Source organism: Lissotriton helveticus, chromosome 3_1, assembly GCF_964261635.1.
Source record: "Lissotriton helveticus chromosome 3_1, aLisHel1.1, whole genome shotgun sequence".
NCBI classification, from domain to species: Eukaryota; Metazoa; Chordata; class Amphibia; order Caudata; family Salamandridae; genus Lissotriton; species Lissotriton helveticus.
Window position 1 is genome coordinate 2,058,816,244 of NC_136061.1, and position 21,029 is coordinate 2,058,837,272.

At 42.9% G+C, this 21,029-nt stretch overlaps 1 long non-coding RNA gene across 1 annotated transcript in view; it reads right to left on the reverse strand.

Moving 5' to 3' along the window:
* Positions 1 to 6,007: 6,007 nt before the first annotated feature.
* The window catches only part of LOC144825256 (uncharacterized), a 58,167-nt gene continuing 43,145 nt past the window's right edge, over positions 6,008 to 21,029 (reverse strand). Inside the window, exons 3-4 of the long non-coding RNA XR_013609357.1 lie at positions 10,667 to 10,762; positions 6,008 to 6,298 (exon numbers count right to left, since the gene is read on the reverse strand). This is a non-coding gene — a long non-coding RNA (uncharacterized LOC144825256). The remainder of the gene's footprint in view (positions 6,299 to 10,666; positions 10,763 to 21,029) is intronic.

Genomic DNA, 21,029 nt, shown 5'->3' on the forward strand with positions numbered 1-21,029 from the left:
AAATTGGTTTACCCCTGATTGACATATTTCATTGCCTTATAACTCCATTGTAGAGTGGTATACCATACACCCCGGGCCTTTAAATGAAATGTTACTAGTGGCTCTGCAGTACCTATGGTCATAGGTAGCCCCTTCAAACATGTCCAAGGTCTGCCGTTGCACCCTGGATGCAGTTTTATACTGCTAATTCGACCTGACAATGTAACTCCCTTGCATTGCCTTAAGCTCCCCTTTTTGCATGTAAGTCGCACCTAAGGTAGTCCCTACGTACCACAAAGGGAAGGATGCATTACACTTAATAGGTTGGACATGCGCTTTTAACTTTCACATGTCTTGTTAGTGAAAAAACATTTAAATTCGTGTTTCAGTACTGTGAGACCTAAGAGGTGCTCAATTTGGTTGAGGACAGATAAGCATTTCATGTTTATTATCAATGAAATTGTAATTAAAAATCCTCTTTAATGGTAAAGTCAGATTTCGATTACAATTTTGAAAATGCAATTTTTAGAAAGCTAAAAGAAAAAATGATGAACGGAAAGCTGAACAAATCAAACATTCACCCCTAGTCACAGATCTGAGTTAAATTCATCATTATTTTGCTCACCATGTGTTGGAAAGTAGGTTATTGGTATGGGCAAATGTAGGTCTGCCACTGGCAATAAGGCCACTAACACATGATAGAACTCAGCATAGGTCTCAGAAAATTATTCCTCTGCTCAACCCTTGGTAACGTGGCTGCAAGCAGACAGGCTTAACTTCAAAGACAGGTATGTAAATCATTTAGAAACACCAATTCAGTAAATAATTAAGACACAACACATAATAAGAATCAAACACCAATTTCTAAAAATAGGAAATATATTCTTATCTTTAAAATGACACCAAAATGACACAATTTCAATCTAGGGAACCGGAGATATGAATTTTCAAATATTTAATAAAATATAGCACTTAGAAGTTTATAGCATCATATTGTGGTATCTGCTCACGATAGACTGGGCCAAAGTGAAAGTTTCCGGCAGGGCACGATGGAGCCCTGAGCCGCTACAGCTTGCTGCAGGTCCCAGTCTCAGTTTCTAACTTCAAGCTTAGAAACTTTTCTGGAGCTTTTCTTCCCGAGGTCCATAGACACTCCAGCTAGTCCAGATTCGGTGACGGTGTGCCGGCTTGCCTTTCGACGAGCTCTAGGTCAACTTCCCTGGCGCGGACTTGGAAAGTTTTTCCAGCCGGGAAATCCAGGAACCCAGGCCGGCATGCGATGGAAGGCAGGCGGTTTGGCGTTCGTGGTTGCTCCCGGTCACCTTTTCAAAGAACTGACTTACAAACTTTTCTAGAGCTTTTTCTCGCGGGGTCTATCGATGCTCTCCATGTATCCCGGTTAATCTCTGGAAGTTGGAGCGATGGAGCTTTGAGCGGGACGAACCTGGTTGGCTTGGCTGGCTCGCGGTTGAAGGCAGCATTACTAGGCTATTTTGGTAGCATTACAGTGTAATGCTTATACTTTAAACATCAATAAAACAGCACATTTTGTATTTGCCAAAATATGAAAGACAATATAAAAAGGCGAGACCAAAAGAACTAAAATCTCTATATATAAAAATGAATGTATGTCTGTCTGTCTGTCTCTCTGTCTGTTTGTCCTTTATGCATTACTACACCATTCATCCGATCGCCCTGAAACTTTGGGAAGTTGTTGTGTACTCTCCCACAAAGGTTTCTGGCATAACATTTTCTTAAATAAAGCAAGATTAGAAGCTGTTTGAATACAAACTGATCAAGCCCGTTCTTCTCAAACGAACGACCATCTTGAATCGCTCCGAAGGTGAATTCCTCTAATGTAACCCGGCCCTCCTCGAGCGCAGCTACGCGCGTTGAGGGGGTCGGAGAAGCTGCCCAACCATGTCGAATCAGTCTTCATTGTGCTGAGATGGAGTGTTGGCGAGACGGTGCGAGATTGGGAATGAACCCGAGTCGTGATGGGGGCGCTAGGTATAAGCATGTAAGCGCTGTGCTCGCGTTCAAAAGCATACCAAATGCGATGAGGCCTAATCCGGTTCGAAATAGAACCGAAGGGGAAGTAGTCTAGGGTGAAAGACACAGGGGCCAATATCGAGTGCGAGACACAAGTATCATTAGAAAGCGTACACAAACCAGAGAAAAAAGTTAAAATTTCACCTTAAAAGGCCATTCTGAGGTATTCAGAAGATATAGGCCAATCCCAGAAAACATAGGAAACTCTTAGGGCCCGATGTAGGTAATCCTGATTTACCTACTCTTAAATACCGAATCATACCGATTCGGTATTTAAGAGTAGGTAAATTGGAAGTAGGCAGATGTAGGTAATTTTTCTTTTTCAATTACCGAATCTGCAAGATTCTGTATTTACCGATTCAGTAAATACCGAATCGGTATTTGCCATTGATTCCTATGGGCCTTGAAGCCCATGGAATCAATGGCAAATACCGATTCGGTAATTACCGAATCGGTAAATACCGAATCCTGCCAGGGGGAACGGGGTGTCACTTTGACACACTGTAGCACCCCAATGTCAGCCTTGTGTGCCATGTGGCACACAGACATGCCCTAAGGGCATGTCTGTGTGTCACATGGCACAGGTGTACATGCACAGATGTGCATGTACATCTGATTTCGTTATTTACCATGCAATAGTATTACATGGTAAATAACGAATTCTTAGGGGCCTGTGGCACTGTTTAAAGCGCCACCTACATCTGCATTTACAGATTCGGTATTTTTACTGAGTCTGTATTTACCATTTCAGTAATTTTACCGATTTGGTAAATACAGATTCGGTAAAAATACTGAATCTGTAAATACATGCCTCCTACATTGGAAAAGGCATTTACCGGTCGGTAACGGCCAAATTCGGCCGTTACCGACCGGTAAATGCCTACCTACATCGGGCCCTTGATATCAAATAACATCCTATTTACATATATAGAAACTGTTAATACTAAATAACATCCTATTTACATATATACAAGTATCAGATAAGCAAAGCAGAGTAAATCAATAACAAGGATGTCGGAGAGATACTTATCTTTCTGAGCAGCAGCAACATTCCTTTCTTCTGAGATCGCAGCAACGCGCGACGGGTAAGCCAGTAATAAATAAAACACAAGGGTTGTATTTCCCTAATACAGATCCAGTGACCAAATGTCGGACCATTTAAAGTGTTGAGCCTTGGACACTTTATCTCCTGCCTGAGGAGCATGGTGCTAGTAATATATGGTATGGACACGTGTCTCTATATCAGCCAGTGTTGATTCTGATTCCCTCTTCAAAAGTGTCCATTCAATGAAAATGATACTGGTAATGCTTACAGTAGGTATAATGATTGCGAGGCAGGCACAGTACAGCACAGCAGGAGATAAATGGAATGTTCATTCTGCAGCAAATGAAACATGCAAGAGTGGAAAGGTGCATTTAACCATCATAATTGGAAGAAACTAAAACCCCATCTATTAATATATCTATTTTTCTCTCTTATTTTAATGAGCAATTCAGCCTGTGAACAGTAATGTTTGGAACGGTGAATGCTCACAATAAGAGACTCTTGAATGTCTGCATTGAAAATAAATCAAGAATGAGCCCATTTTTGTTTCTATGACATGGATTTCTTCCATCATTTTTTAATTGATAAATAATGATCTTCAGCATCCCTTTTGGAAAGAAGGCAGTTACTGACTGGGTGTGGCGTTGTGTTGTCTCAGTCATTTGGCTAATGGCATCTTTGATTTTAAGGCAAACTGGAGGCTAGTATTACTGAGAACCTCTACTGCCACCACTCACAGCACCCCTTTAAGAACTGTTACACAAGTTTCAACATTATAAAAGGCTAGAATCCCCAGCTATCTTCCTTTTTTTACTGCTGCTCCCTGCAGATAAGAACAGTTTCTGTATGTAAATAGATTTTAGTAGTACACAATTTACTAATCTTAAGAGGGTCAGAAGAGCTGTTTAACAAATATTTGATGTTGTCATTGAATATGTTGTAGAATGTTGATGTTTCGGTGGGTTGACTGTATGACTGGATTAGGCTAACTTTTTCAGAAGAAAAAAATATTGATATATTTATTAGTAAATATGAGGGTATTATGATTAGCTTAGGTAGATTTTCTTATCTTTGAGATAATAAAATATTGCTTTCGAAATACCTGCCAAACGGCAAGATCTGTTGTTGGGGAAGCGAGAGGCCGGGCTACGTGGAGTGTTGTGTGGCCTTAAGTACTGTGAGAGGCTGCAGTCTACGGTGAACACTCGCTGCTGTGTGCTGTGCTCCGATGACGGAGACTGAGCACGGGGTCTCACGCCTCTTATAGCAGTGCGTGTACACACAGCAGCAGCATTTGCTGTTGTGTGTGTGTGCTTTAATGCCGCAGGCCAAGCACGGGGCCTCCGGCTGCTTGTAGTACCTGCTGCATATATACGCGAAAGCAGCACTCACCTAAGACAACAGGATTGGGAAAATAGACAAAGGGCTATTTGCGTAGGGCTTGCCCACCTCATGTATAATGTAATGCGCGTGTGCCCATTTTAGAAGACTGGAAAAGCAGTAAAAGAAATGAATAGGACCTTAACTTTGCCAGGTCGGGAAAGTTTAAGGAATTGAGTCAGTTTTGTATTCATTTATTAATACACAGCTGAGATGAGTTGTCAGTCAATCATTACATAGGAAGTGAGTTTTGGTGAGGGACTGATTTTTGGATACAGGTTTGTGGGGAAATAGTTTTACCCAATATTTGGTCTACTTTGATATTTTATAGTTAAGTGATGCTTACAGTTAAATAATATTTTTGCTTGGGAATAGGTGAATATGGGAAATGGCTAAATGTAGTGCACAAAATGGAAAGCAAATTTCTTTAGAGAATAAAATCAATAATATGTTGCAGAATTTTCCTTATCTTAATGACAATATGGAGACAAAATTAGAGGCGATGTTTTGACCTCTGAGTATGACCTCAGAGGAGGATAGACTTGGGTCGACTAGTAAGGGTTCTCAAGTGCACAGTGGAAATATTTGTAGAAAAAGAAAACATACTGGCCCAGATGTACTACCATTTTGCGAGTGCAAAATCGGTCGCAAAATGATTTGCGCATGCAAAAATGGTCCTGTGCAATGTATGAAAGGCACCTGCAAATTACAAAATTGCGATGCGAATGAATACCGACTTGCAAAAAATGTGACCGGTGTTTGCAATAGGAAAATAGCAACTCACAATTTGTGAGTCGCAAATGACAATGTATAGACCATTCACAAATGGTGAAAATGAGCAAATTGGCTCATTTGTGCATGCAATTTATCACTATTCATAACCAGGTGATAAACAGGCCCAACCTATAAAAACTGGTCCAGAATGCATCTGAAATCTTTTCACAGTGCCTTCCTTGTACGTGAAATCGAGGAGGATGTGGATACTAGCTGCTCAGCAGAGGAGGCGGAGACAGGAGGGAATTTTCCGAGTCAGGCTGACATTGTTTGACAAGACAATGGAAGAGATTTATGACCAGTACAGGCTGAGTAGTACTGTCATCCAAAACCTCATAGACACCTTGAATCCGCAATTGGAAAGCAGAATCCTGCGCATCAATGAAATACCCACATATGTGCAGGTGTTGTGTTCCCTCTGTAATGGCTCTCAGGAATAACACCCCAAAGATATTTTAAAAGGTTCCTATAATTTCTCTTAAAGATATTCTGGTTATTCCCCCTTTCTAAAGTATCATAAGCACATGTGTTTGTCTTAAAAGTGGTAATGTTTAAATGAAATAATTTTTCAAGAAAATAGGTTTTATTATGGACAATGTACTCAATCATGTTCAAGCATTGGGATATGCTCATGGATTCTTTTCAACCTGCACGTATAAACAACTGTAAAGAATTACCATGGCACATGTTCACGTTTCAAACTGCCGAAAATTAACATTAGACGTGTCAACACTATCCAGAATCTTCAATTGCTAAAACGTGGAATGCAGCCTGAACTAGTTCACATTTGCATTCACATACAGGTAAAACAATCAGAACTCATGCAGCATACGTAAGCGGTCAACAGCTATTGAAACCACTCGCGTGTATCATTCAGTGCGTGATCTCGTCACAAGATGACTCGTATCTGTGATCTCCAGCTTTCGGTGTGTCGCGTCTCTAATTCGCGGCTTCCCAACATCTTTGGTCACTGCCTCTGTCTTCACCTCTCCACTCCTTCACCTTCAGGGGCAGTATTTTCTTCCCGCAGACGTCAGGAGCTCCGCATTTGTTTCCGGTTTGCCGAACCTGAAAGGTAAACAACAGCCAAGAAATAAGTGACTCACTGAATTTTCGAATGTGAAATTCTTCCCTGAAAGAACAATCGGTGAGTGCATTTTAAGAACCTTGAAATAAATTAGAATGTAGCTCACTAAATAGGTGACAACCAATCTACAAGAACTATTGTTTACAATACGAACTCTGAGAATATTCTACAAGGACCATTGTTTATAATACGAAATCTAAAGAGTATTCTCTGGACATTATAGTTTAGTGGTAAGAATAATTACCACTCACCAAAGGTAACGACAAGTCAAAATACTTTGAGAATAGTTTATTAGGAGATTGGACAAATGCAAAAAGGTGTGTGATTACGGCTTAATGATTTCACTTGATTTTACAGGACAAGAGAATTAAACCTACGGGTTATAGAGAAAACTATTTAAGCCATAGGGAAAAGGCTGATTGTTTTAGGTAAACACATTGACACTTTAGTGTAATAATCTAGAGATACAATGCCACTGATTGTCTAATGTAATTATTGACATTAATGTATGGTTGTCTCATTTATTTAGATGATACATGGATGCTATCAGTTAGAAACTGCCTGTCTATAAGTGTGAGGAGACGCTGAATAGAAGTTATGAAAAAGGTCCTGCGCATCAGTATCCAGACAACATCTCTTTTTCTTGTCCCCTACACCTGCGAGAACTCAACTGGCTCCCCGTCGAGAAGAGGGTCACCTACAAACAACTCACACACCCCTACAAATCCCTCAACAACATCGGACCCAAATACCTCAACAACCAAATGAGTTTCCACGCACCCAAGAGGAACCTCCGCTCAGCCGACTTTGCCCTGGCAGAGGTCCCCTGCATCCACAGAAGCCGAGCTGGAGGGAGAGCCTTCTCCTACACCACAGCCACAACATGGAACACTCTCCCAGTCGAAATCAGACACTCTCCAACCCTGCACATCTTCAGACGGGCTCTCAAGACATGGCTTTTCTTCCGGCCGAAGCAGCCCTTCTTTCCCTCCCCCAGAGCATTGAGACCCTCGCGGGTGAGTAGCTCGCTTTACCAACCCCTGATTGATTGATTGATTTGTCTTTTGATTCCCATCCCCGTTGGGGGCTCTTCGGATTTCAGAGTTTATACTCTACTATGCCATTTGAGAAGTCTCTGGGGAGATTGGCGTTCGATCACTGCAAGGAAGAGCAAGGAGACCAGGTGGGTGGTTTGCTTGACAGAAGATCATGCCAATATAAATAAAAGCTCTTCCTTGGGGCAAACGAACATGGATCTACCTAACGACACCTCCGAGCTTTCAGATATTATCAGGAATCTCCAATTAGAAATGCAACAGTTTAAACATGAGAATCACTTGCTGCGAGAAAAATTAGGGCAGAGTTTCCACAGTGGAGAAATCCTAAAACCCCTGTTAAATGTTCAATTTTGACCCCCCCTAAGTTTGGTACTACAACCTTCTCTTCATCAGATTCTGCAGCACAGCAGTCACATTCCAATTTACAAGTAACTTATGTTACACCAAGCCAGTCCCATTAGCCAACCCAGTACGCTTCTCTGGAGAGTGTTCTCAAAATGCAACTTTCATGAGTCAATGTCAGTTGCATTTTCTTAGTAAAACCTCAAGTTTTTAACACTGATTCTACCAAGATAGCCTTCATAATACCTTATCTGGGTGGGGTGGCTGCAGATTGGGCCTTTCCTTTGATTGATAATAACGATGCTCTTTTACAAAATGTTAATGCTTTCAAGGAAGCAATGTCTCATCTTTTTGCTAAACACGTCTTTGTACAATCAAATGATAACAAATTGTCAAACTTACGTCAAGGAACAAAAGATTTACTCACTTATGTAACAAAATGTAATCGCCTTTTATCTGAAACTAACCCTGGGCTTAGTTCACTTAGTCGCGCTACACATAGCTACGCAAAGTTGTTATTGCGCTACGCAAGCTGGGCTAGCATGCGTAGTTGCTTGTCGTGCCTGTTTGCGATGAGTTTTTCTTGTTCGGGAACGCTTTATGTGTGTTCGGGACTCTGTTTGCATGCCCGGGCTTGCAAACTTGCCCATGCAGTCGCCTATGGGCACGGCCATCTTGTTTTTTAATTGTCCCGTCTATTTGCGATGTCTTATTTCCTGTTACGGGTCTCGTATAGCGTGTTCACGATGGGCATCTCATGTTCGGGAACGCTTTTTACTTGTTTGCGATGCTTTTTGCATCTTGTTTTTCATTCTATGCTATGGTTCTGGGCCTGCTTTTCTATCCTCCCTCAATCTAGGGGTACTACCGACCACTAGTGCTGCAGGGTCCAGCGGCGATGACAATGCAGCCATTCCGGAGGGGGCAGGAGATGCGGCAGCGACACCTGCAGGAGCTACTACAGGGGGTGAGCCAGCAGCAGTGGCAGGCGGTGGTAAGTTATATTCCTTACTTATTGACATAACACTAGCGGGAAGGGTGTACTGTACACTCACTGTTCTGTTGACAATTAGTAAGTATGAAGTTGTAGTGAACATTAGACAACGGTTGAAGAAGACACCCTTTACTTAGCAATGGCATTAGCAATAGCATTAGCAGTGTGAGTTGAGTAACCAATAGCCTCTTCTATCATACTCCAACTTAGCTGTGAAAGTTTTATGGAGAAGACTAAAAGTCAGATCAGATTACCTTGATGGATGTGTTGAACAAAAAGGGAAAGAAGGGTGGAAGGAGGAAAGACAGGAGAGATGTAATATGACTGGCAGAGAAGGATACGTTGGAAGCAGCATGCAGGTGGCTGATAGTAATCAGATGCATGGTTTGTTGAACGATGGGTCGAAGGTGAAATAAGATTCCTGCCTGGGTGTGCGACACAGTATGGGTGTATACTGGACAGCAAGAATCATCAACGGTGTTTGGGTCAAACTCAATGCCAAGTCAAGCAAGGAAGGAGTTGACCAATGGGCCGATTACAGGTAAGTAAACATGTAAATAAATAAAACAAATTTCATTGTGCACACTGCACCACCAAATGCGATGCAGTGCGCACAACATTAGTTTTATATATTTATATGTTTACTTACCTGTAATCGTCCATAGTTTACTACCACACCACCCTGCCCCTGCCCCTCCCCCTCCCCATGTCACCGCCCAGCAGCACTCCCACCACTGACCGCTAATAACCTTATCTGCCTTTTTGTAGTACCCAGGTCAGGGTGAAAGTGAAATTGAGCATTTGCCCTCATGTAACAGAAAAATACGAGCTTCCCCACCTGCAGACTGTAGTAGTAAATAAAACTAACGTGAGTCTGGGTCATGACTCGTATGTTTGTCTTGGGTGTAAGCTTAACTGACTGAGCTGGCATTCCGGCCGGCTACAACAAGGTTATGTAATTTCGCTAAACTAAAGATAAAAAGAAGACAACTGGTGTGTATTGGAGTCCATAGTGCTAGTATAATGCCTGAAACTTCCACAAATGTTAGAGTCTGAGGAAGTTTTAGGATAGATACTTACCACAGATGTTAGGTAATGTGCTTGCTAGTGCTACTGTGCCACTATGTGTTGAATTACTTTTGTTACAAAGTGTATTGGTTACAATATTCTTTTTCTTTCTTGATATAGATCGTCCTTCCCAAGCAAGACCAACATGGAAGGAGTTGGCAGCCAGGACCCGCGCCAGAAACTGGAGGCCATCTGCAAAGAGTACCAACAGCTGGTGGCTCAGACGGAGGAGGAGGCTGCAGCTGTAGCCTCCTCCAATGCCCCGGGCCCCAGCCAGGCCCCACCTCCAGTGGTATGGCACTGCGGTTAGGCAGCAACCCGCTGCCATGCTTCTATAACATCTAGCACTACTGCCCCCAACCCTGAATGCAACTGCAGGGCATTTCGCCGCCAGATGCTCCTCCGGGTGGCATGCTTAGAGGAGCACCTAGAGGAGCGGGTCAAGATCCTCGTGGATAAGCACCTCAAAGCCTGCTGAATTTAGGACCACATTGGATTGCCCCTTTTTAATTCTTTTTGTTGGTGGGTGGGGTTTCAGCGATGGGGTTTATGGACATTGTTTGGACTTTTTCATTTTGGACATTGGTTGGGGTTAGGGAGAGGGGTGGGTCAGGTCACAGTGGGATAGTTTATTTGTGTTAGGGTAATAAATATTTATACTTAACATACAATGTTAATGTGTTGTGGGGGGGCTTACTGATTTACTTATTGATGTCACATGGTTTCCTTGCTGCTGCAGGCCCACAGCCAGTGTTAGATTTAAAATATCTGCCGATTTTGTAACACACAAACAGATAGATGCGGTACCCCTCACTGAATTATTTGTCCTACTAGTACTGTCAGTTTCTCCTCCTAGTCCATTATACCTCCCACCAAACTTATCTTACCTGTGATTGATGATGATTAGGTTCGGCACAACGATGGCTGCATGGTTTCCCAAGAGAATGGAGAAGTTGCCATGGATGTGGTGGTAGTACGAGACACTGGCAGTAGCATTTGCAAAAAAAAAAAGAGACAGTCACTTGCCTGAGAGCGGCTGTGGGAGGAGTAGTAGAACAATGTAAATTACAGTACAGAAGAACACTGCCAAACAAAAAAATATTGCAACTGCTAAAGTAAAATAAAACATAATGGTGGCGGGGACAGCCTAGTACAAGAAGTTACAAACTGTAGTTGGGTCGAGTGAGTCACTTAACACAATCGTAATTCGTAACCTTTACTGCTGTGTTGTAGGATGTTGATGATTAATCCAATCAATGCCGGTAATGAATTATGATGTATTAGATGGGTCATTTTGGAAAAGAAATTGGATTGCACATAGACTGAGCATGGGTGGGCAAGCAGAAGAAGATCCTCACCCTGCCTTGAAATTGAATTAGTATTGCTTTCACCACATCTGCCCCAGCAAGCCTGTGATCAATTGTTGGTGTACATTTAATGTAGTCACATCACACCTATATATAAATCACACAGCCCAGAGGAAGAGGGTTAGGGTTTGATGAATGGATGGGAAGAAAAACAATATGCATAGACACAACAAAAGCGAAATGCAATCTTGGAAGACGACCATGATCTTATCCAATAAATCTATAAAGGGAGAAAAAGGAAATGGATGCATGATGATGATGAAGATAACTTGATGGTTAATGAGTAGTACTTACTACTACTACACAATTAGAGAGTACAGGGCAGTAGTATATTAATATGCAATTTGCCTTACCTGTATGCCCTCAGAGAGACCCAAATTACATGTTGTACCGGGCTTACTTTTAAAGCTAGCAAAGAAAATTAAAAAATAGTTGTAGGGATCAATTAGCAAACAAACAACAACAAAACACACAGTCGTAATGATTGAAGAGAAAAAAGGAATCGAATTAATTAAAAGATGAATGATGAATGATATTAAAGTTGCTGTATAATCCTGGTCCAATTGTGGAGTTGCATCTTGTCATTCCTCTTGGTCCTTCCTTCCATGGACGCTCCGCACATCAATCTTGGGTGCCACTGCCTGCCTGATGCAGATTGGTAAGGTAAGTGTGATTTGTTTCTCCCAGTATAGCACAGGGTAAAGGCTGGCCTGTAAGTGTAAATGGAAAAACAAAAGGGGTATTGAAAAATAAATGATTAAAAAAAAAAGCATCAATTACGGTGGAGTGCAAGAAGACAAGACTCTTGAGAGAACACTTTCAGACTGAGGCGGCTTGGATACAACATGTCTACTCTGTTTAGAGCATTAAGCTACAACAACAACAACAGGACAGAAGTCAGGACAGAACAGGCCCACAGCACTGGACTGTGAGCCAACCTCCATTTACCTTAATTTTTGACAGAGCCAGACAAAAGGCATATACAGCAACATAGCATTTTCCAAATCAAGTAACTAAATCAAGGCGCCGCTGTCAGTCATACCACTACACTCGATTCCACCACTACACGGACATGTAGCCTAGGTATGCAGTGGTTCTTGTTGAATTGTTGTGTTTACCTTTTATGCCACTTCATGCAATGCAGGTATTCCATCAATCATCTCCGATCCGACTGACTGACTACGTGCAACGATAGTATGGTGGTCATCATCATGGTGTGGTACGTGTTGTCCAACACCAACTCAGTCCGTAGTGACTCCGATTAAGTCCATATTCCATATTAAAAACTGGCAACGGATATTGGTCTGCACCTGAAGTAGTAGGAGTACAATGTGGTTATTAAACAACAAGGAAATATTGACTGTCACTTGAGTCACTTTTACTTCGTAGATTAACTAGTAGAGTTCCACTTCATGCACGTTTGCTCAGAGTCAGCAAGCATCCAATGCAATGCATGCCATCATTCATTAATTATTACCTGTCTTGCTCTTCTCTTTGGCTGTCAGATCAGATGCCTAACCTTCTGACAGTGATGAGCTTACTTTTGGATGCCTGCCCAAGTTCTGACAGTGAAGAGTTGTGGATGCCTGCAGGCATAGGTGGTAGCCTTCGGACAGTGATGAGTTTCAGCTAGGAAACAAAACGGAGGATAGCTATAGTCACGATTCACTTCTTATTGAGGGACAGTTAGAGGCAGCTTTTCTTGTACTATTCTCCACCTCCATCCAATGTCTGGCTTGATGGAAATGTATTTAGGGCGAGTCAGGAAGATGGAGCAGGACTATGAGGAGTGGAGTGGAGAGTTAAATGCACAAACGTGCAACTCCAATAGGGAAATAAAAAGAGAAGACAGTGGTGATGGGTTTGTTGTGATTTGATTTGAACCAGAAAGACAGACACACACACAAATAAAGAAAGGATGTAAGTAAGAATTTGAAAGCCTAGTTGTCAGGGAAGAGGAGTATGTACTCAAACTCTGGTGGTGCGGACAGAAGTAGGTCATGTAACCCACTACTTATGTTATCTAAGTCGCTCTTCTCATCCTGCTGTGATTCACGTATTTTGTACTCCGGTGGTATAAAGTGCTGATTCGTTTTGATCATGTTTAACCTCTCCACGCTTTTGGGTGATAGTCTGGACCTTTTCAAAGTTACAATGGCACCAGCAGCACTGAAAACATGCTCTGAAGATACACTTGTGACGGGGGAAGCCAGATACTTCATCGCCAGCCTGATAAGCACTATCCGTTGGCTTCTTTTCCCATACCAATACACCAATGGGTTTCAATTCATGAACACCTCTGTTGGGTCATCCTGGACTGTCCGCTCAATGCTCAGGGGTGCTTCGATGTGCCCGGCCTCTTTTGCCTTTGCAGATTTAGCACTGGACTTACCATACCCCTGTCGTAGAAACCATTCAGTTGCCGATTGTAATGTGGATGATCCTGTTCTTGCTGTTGTTGATGTTATTGGTAGTGTTGGTGTCGGTGACTGCTGAGAGGCAAACGCACTGCACTCAGGCTCAGAAGTAGAACTTGACTCTGAAATCTGCTCTGTAGTACTTGTTCTGGCCTGGGGCGGGGGGCTCTAATTACCAGCAGTTCATTTTCAAAGTAAATGGCTTGCTCAGCTATCAAAGTGTTGTACTTGGCAACATCCACTTCTGAAAAAGGAATTACTGCCTTACTGTTCAGAAATACTTTGTACCTTGGATCCAAAATTGTGGCAGTAATGTATTGTGCATGTGACACAATGTTATTTTGAATCCTTGTATTGTCAGATAAGCGAACGGCTAAGGATTCCGCCAAATATTATGCATCTTGTTTGTCATCCACACCTGCGTACGTTTCAGACACCTCCTTCAGCTGTTGCTCGAGCAGGTGCAACAATGGGATAGCTTGGCCCATTGTACAGTCCTCCCTGCTGACATCACGTGTGAAGACCTCAAAAGAAAGTAGTATCTCTGTCAGGCATTTAACAAGGTCCCATTTGCCCATCTCAATGGACATGCCTCTTACAGTAGGATCCCCTAATCTTTTCATGTCATAAGCATTGAGTGGTATATGTTGCTCAAACAGACGATCCAGCATGTAATAAGTTGAGTTCCAAAGTGTTGGCACCTCTTTGACTGGCATTTTATGCTCATGTTGAATGCCGCTCCGCTGCTTCTGGGCTTTAAAAGAGTGGCTGAAATGTGTGCATATTCTTCTGCAGGTGGCCATTAAGTTGCTGACTTTAAATTCATTTTTCAGAAAGTCTTGAACAACAATGTTAATGCAGTGTGCCAAACATGGGGCCCTGAAATAGCCACCATCTTTCATGGCCTTAACTACATTACTGCCATTGTCTGTGGAAACAAAACCAATGTTAAGCCCTCTTGGGTGCAGCCCCTCAAAGACCTTGCTGTTAAACTCCTCCAAAATGTTTGCAGCAGTATGAGATTTCTCCATGGCAAACATGGCAATAGTTGCATGTTTGCAAGTGGCATCAAAAATCTCAGCAGCGTCAACACCAGCAGATATCCGGTCTCTTACCCCCACAAAAGAGATCCAGTGTGCAGTGATGCACATGTAATCAGTGGCTTGGCAACTGGTCCACATGTCTGTTGTAATGTGGATACTCTGAACAGCACTCTACTTCAAGGCTATTCCAACTAATTCTAGCACATCGTGACGTAGTGTTGGAACAGAAACTCTGGCAAAATAGTAGCGCTGGGAACCTGCCATTTTGGGCAGATGGCTGTCACACATTCCAGAAAACCCATCCCTTCAACAAAAGAAAAAGGTAGAAGGTCCAGTGCTAGCATTTTAGCCAGCTTTGCATTGTACAAACGTGCTATTGGGTGGTTGCGTTCGTACTGCCCCTCCCCCTAAACATGCTGATAATGGTAGGCTGCATGGTCTTCCCTAGGCTCAACGACTCACTTTTTTTCATTGAAGTACTTCTTGCTGTCCCAGGATGACTCCTACTCTTGTGCCACTGAGATGTTGCTGAAGATGTGGGCGACAATAACACTGCACTGCTGGGGACAGGGTTACTTTGTGTACCACGACCAGAGAGAATCTCTCCCTATCCATCCTCTTCCACCGTGATTGGATCTTCTACTTGTTTATCCCCACCAACACCAATGGTTGCAGTTTTATGCCATGAAAGTGGTCCTCCCAGTTTATCAAGTAGTGTTTTTTCAGATCAGTTTACCCCGACTGACAGAGGTATTACAAATTGAGCATATAACAATGTTTTCCTCCTTTTCGCTAACCGTAAAGAAGTCCCAAACTGGGGAGCTTAACTTTTGCCTCCTGCTGGAGGTGCCACTTCCAATGGAGTGTGTGCATTGAAATTGACTCTGTGCTGTATCACTACCTACTCCTACTGAGGTGGTGGTTGTGCTGGATGTTGGTCGCTGCCGGGTCTTTGCTATTGCAAATATGGAAGCTGTAGGTCGTGTTTGTGTTGCCTTTGTTGGAGAGATGTGTGCTACATCCCTCGCAATGATTTTGATTGGGTAACAATGTTGGTCTCCATCTCCTCGGGGCCCGGGAGTGATGTTCATTATGACTGGCTCATCATCATCTGCTGTTCTACATTGACCTCCATAGGTGTCAGGCTTTCTGGAACCTTCCTTTTCCCCAGCCTGGTCTTGGGACGTGTCTCCCTCCCAGACTCAGTTTGTGGCTTCCAAGTGGCATCTAGATCATCAGAAGGGGGCTTGGCGAAGAACTTGATGGACTAACCTTCCTTTTTCTTGCTAGAGATTTGGAAAACAATGGATCTTCTGAATGAGTGGCTTCCTCTTCTTCTTCCTCTGCATGAGGCTCAATTTCCTGAACTACCCCTACTTCGGGAGGAACAACAACTCCTATTGCAGGTGGGGGTTGCGGCTGTTGTTGACCACTAATCTGCTGTGCTTCTTCCTGCGTTGATTGGGTACTACTTTGAGATAGGGATGAGTTTATCTCAGGCTCAGTATCACTGCTTTGCACCATTAGGCTGGCTACTTCTTCCACACTCATGTGCTTGGGCTTGGGTTGGTTGTTTGGGCCCTCAGCTTGACCCCAGACACCGCTGCTGCAGGCATAATTTTTGTTTTCTCAAAAAAGGTTTTGGAGGGAACACCAGACTTAAGTGTTACTTCCTTGTTCTGTTCCTTCTTCTCAGCAACTTTCTTGGTCTTGGAGGACCTGGTACCTGCTTTCTTGGGGCCCATCTTCTTCAGACGTCAGCAGCACTCAGTTGCACAAGTTGCAGAGATGTCTGGTCAGGTCACGCATCACGTCGTGCACAGCTGCAGGACGTCTGTCTGGCAGCCCAACGGATGATGATGACACCTCCTCCTCAGTCTTTTGTACACCTAAAAACAAAAAAAACAGAAGAACATCAGCCAAACGATAGTACAATCAAACTAATATAATATATAACTTAGTATGTGATGGTCACAATTATTACATTTTAGTGAACAGAACAACAATAGTGTAGCCATTTATAAGACGTTGACAACAAGGCCAGGGCTGTCCTGTATACACTCAGGAGGAATAAGAATAGCAAAGAACAAAAACAAAATGTAGTGGGGCCTGTTTTGCCTAAATTTGTGCAACACATGGGATGGATAATGGATGCAGCATCAGAGAGCTGCAACTAGCAATGGAGATGGATTTGGAAGCAGTAGGCCAAGAGGAACAATGGAAATGCACCCAGGTCTATGTGGCAAAAACAGCACACTACTAACTACCACCACAAAATGGCCCCCAGCCACATGGTCACTCCCAGGCATAAGGCACGGCAAACAATGAACTCAAGCAGGCCTATTTGGCCAAAGGATGTCTGATAAACAGCACAGTTTTAATGCAAAAACAAAAATCCACATGGCTAAAAACAGGTTGGAAAGTTACACAACAACCACAACAACAACACACACATGCAAAAAAGGCATTTATTAGACACACCCAAAAACTGAAATACACTCCCCCCAATAAAACACATTTTCAATTCCATCCAATGCCATCCATGCCCTAAATAAACCACAGAAACAGTTCTTTCATGAACCCATGAGTACCTCTGGGCCTACTGGCTGAAAAAAGGCCTAGCTAACACACACCCAAAAAGTGAACCCCCAAAAACACATTTTACAATTCAATACAATGCCATCCATGTCCTAAATGATGTTTAAATTCAACAGACAACATAAAAATACTTGTTTCATGCACCCATGATGATTAATGAGAACCTCTGGGCCTACTGGCAGACTAAGCCACAAGCTTGGAGACCTATGGCAAAAGCACAGTGGCTGGTCCCACAAAATGGCCACCACCACATGGTCAGGCCACCAACAATAACACGAAAGTGAAGACAGATAATGCAGGCCTGCGGCAAAAGCACACTGCCTGGATGGCTCCACAAAATGGCCGCTAGCCACCCACAACAAAAAGAAACAGAAGACAACCAATGCAAGACGATGGCCAAAGCACACTGCCAGCCTTCACAAAATGGCCGCCACCCACAACAACAAGAAAAGGAAGACAAGACAGAGAATGCAGGCCTATGGCAAAAGCACAATGCCGGGCTTCAGAAAATGGCCACCAACCACATGCCCAGGCCACCCACAATAACAAAAAAGTGAAGACAAAGGACAAGACCAGGAAGTTGGAGACTCTGGGGAACTTCCTCCCTCTTTAAAAGAATTGTAAAAAAAAAAATATGACTCCTTGCTCAAAAAACTACAACCAAATGACAACCTGAGGAGTTTTTTGTGCAAAATGAACAAAATAATCATTTTTAGAAGGTTTTATACTGCTCAAGAGATATTCTTCGACAGATTGCAAAGTTTGCGTGTTCGGTATCGCGATCTTTACAAAAACTCGTTATCGCACGTGCGAAAATGCATATTGAGCGCGTAAAGAAGAAAAAAAGTGTACGTTTGCGTTGTCGCGCAGTGCGGAGTTGCCAAAACACCGCAAGCTGACCACCCAGGGTTACCTAATGGCTGAAAAGACCTATTTATTTAACACACACCAAAAAACTGAAACACCACCACATAAAACACTTTTTGCATGTCAATCCAATGCCATCAATGATGTTAAAATTCAACAGACAACACAGAAACAGTTGTTTCATGCACCCTGGCCATGAATGACTACCTCTGGGCCTACTGGCAGACTAGGCCACAAGCTTGAAAGCCTATAGCAAAAGCAAGCACACTGCCTTGCTCCACAAAATGGCCACCACCCACATGGCTAGGCCCCCCACAATAACAAGAAAGTAAAGACAGACAATGCAGGCCTTTGGCAAAAGGAACCTGCCTGGATGGCTCCACAAAATGGCCGCTAGCCACCAACAACAAAAAGAAATGGAAGACAGACAATGCAAGCCTATGGCAAAAGCACACTGCCTGCCTTCACAAAATGACTGCCACCCTTATGGCCAGCGGTACAAAAGGGGGTGGTAATGGACGGAGCATCTGAACCAATCAAACACTCACACCCAGTGAAAAGACCCTTATGGCCAGGCCACAACAAGAAGAAGCATAAGCCAAGGGGAACAAAGAAAAGACATGCAGGCCTATATGTTAAAAGCAGCACACACCTAAACTACCACCACAAGATGGCCCCAAGCCACATGGTCACTCTCAGTCACAACAGGCCATAGAAAACAATGACCTCAAGCAGGCCTATAAGCCCTATATAAATATGACCAGACAAAGAAGGCCTGCTAAACAACACAGCTTTATTTAAAAAATGCAGAAACGAAAATCAACAGGGCTACGAAAGGTTGGAAAGTTAGTTACACAGTAAGCACACACACACATCCAACAAAGGTATTTATTTATTAACACACACACCCCCCCAAAAAGTGAAATACACTGCAAAAAACACATTTAGCAATTCAATCCAATGCAATCCTTGCCTTACATGATGTTTAAATTCAACAGAAACCACAGAAACATGCACCCATAGGTACATCTGGGCCTACTGGCTGAAATGTCAAATAAAAATAACAAGGCCCCTACTGAAACTACAGGCCACCCACAACAACAACAAAATTAAAACGATGAAAATCCCAAAACAATGTAGGTACTAGGTTCACTACAAACAAGCCCCAATCAAACAAACAAGTACACCAATTCTCCAACTTACTTGTAAAATCTCAAATTCAAAAGTCCTCAAATCCAATCCAATTATATGATGCAGCAGACAGACACAAAAAGTGATCCTTCCAGCTCCAAATCCATGAGAAAGTGAACAGCACATGGACAAAGCTCTGGGAGGATCCTGCTGGTCAGGAACAGGAGACTCAGGAGCACTTCCTTCATCTTGAAAAAAAATGTCAAAAAAGATAAAGGACTCCTTGCACAAAAAACTACAGCCAAATCACAATCTGAGGAGTTTTTTTGAGCAAAATGATAATTTTTGAGAAGGTTTTATGTTGCTCGAGAGATATTCTTTGCCAGGTAGCAGTTTCCGCATGTACGGGATCTTACCAACAGTGCCGCTGGATGTCAGATCGCGCGTCCGCATGACTCTCGCGGGATCGTGCGAGCAGATTCCAAATCTCGTGACGCATGCAAATGGATGGGAAAGCTTGTCAGTGAACGCAGAATCACGGTAAGTCGTTACCACGTGTGTGAGAATTCATACTGAGCGCGCGAAGAAGAAAAACAGCTATACTACGTCGCAGATTGCGTAGTATTCGGTAACTTCGCATTCTACGCGAATCGCAAAGTTACCAAAACTCCGCAAACTCCGCGAGCTTAGCGTAGTTCACAGCCCAGGGTTATCTGAAACCCATTGGCCAGAAGAGAAGCGCACTTCTTTATTTCACTGAGGACTTATAGAAGATCTAAAGCATTTATTGTTGATTATGGGGAATTTGTTGATCTAGTAGTTAAGTTAGATCATCGTTTAAGTGAAAGAAAAGGTGAAAAAACCTAAAACGGACTTTAGACCTATTATCTTAAAAACTGAGAAAATAGATAGAGATTCAAGAAACCCTGAACCTGAACCAATGCAGATTGGGGGTATCAGGATGTCGTAATTTATCAATGATTAGTGTAGAAATAAAGAAATCCAGTAGACACTTCTTGTAGTTGTAGTTTATTCCTCAAGTTACAGCTTAGTAAGTTCCAATGTCAGCCTTAATATATGCCCCACCAGGAGCAGCCTCCTGGCTGCTCAGCCTATCTTCTCCAACAGCTCCACCTTCAAGTACAAACATCCATAACATTCCAAATGACATCATATAGCTAGTGCATCAGGTAGAGAACCAGGGCCAGGGAGATGCATTCCATAAGAAGCAGATTACTACAATTAGGTTAAACATTAGCAGAAGACATCTTGTATTTAGAGACTATCTTGTCCGTTTACGGAATCCATTTTGTATTTCTGTCGGCCATTTTGTTTGCCATGTGCTCTGTCCTACATTCCTGTTAACTGCTCTTGAAACCTTCCTAGAGACAAGATATATTTATCCTCTTCTGCTGTGCACATGCTCAGTTGAGCATGCAGCTCTCTCCAATTTGTAACTGTCAAGATGTGTCCACCAGAATTAGCTAACTGTCAGCCCTTCCCACTTGTTGCTAGCACACTCTCTGTATGACCTTATATGTATTTGAAACCAACACTCTGTGCCTTGTACTGCCTTCATTTCAGCCCCTGTGTGGGTATAAAAGGACCAAGCTCCTTCTAGTCAGTGTGCTACCTCATACTATACCGAAGGGTGTTGTGTGAATGTAGTTCCATCTCATGAGGTTTAATAAACTCTGTCTTTTCTATTCCAGTTTCTGTGCCAACTTCTTATTATTGGTCTAAGGACTCTAAGTTGAGAAGGGCAAATCCCTTGCACTAGTAGGCCTGGCTGAGGCTTGCTACCACAAATTGGCGCTTCCAACGTGG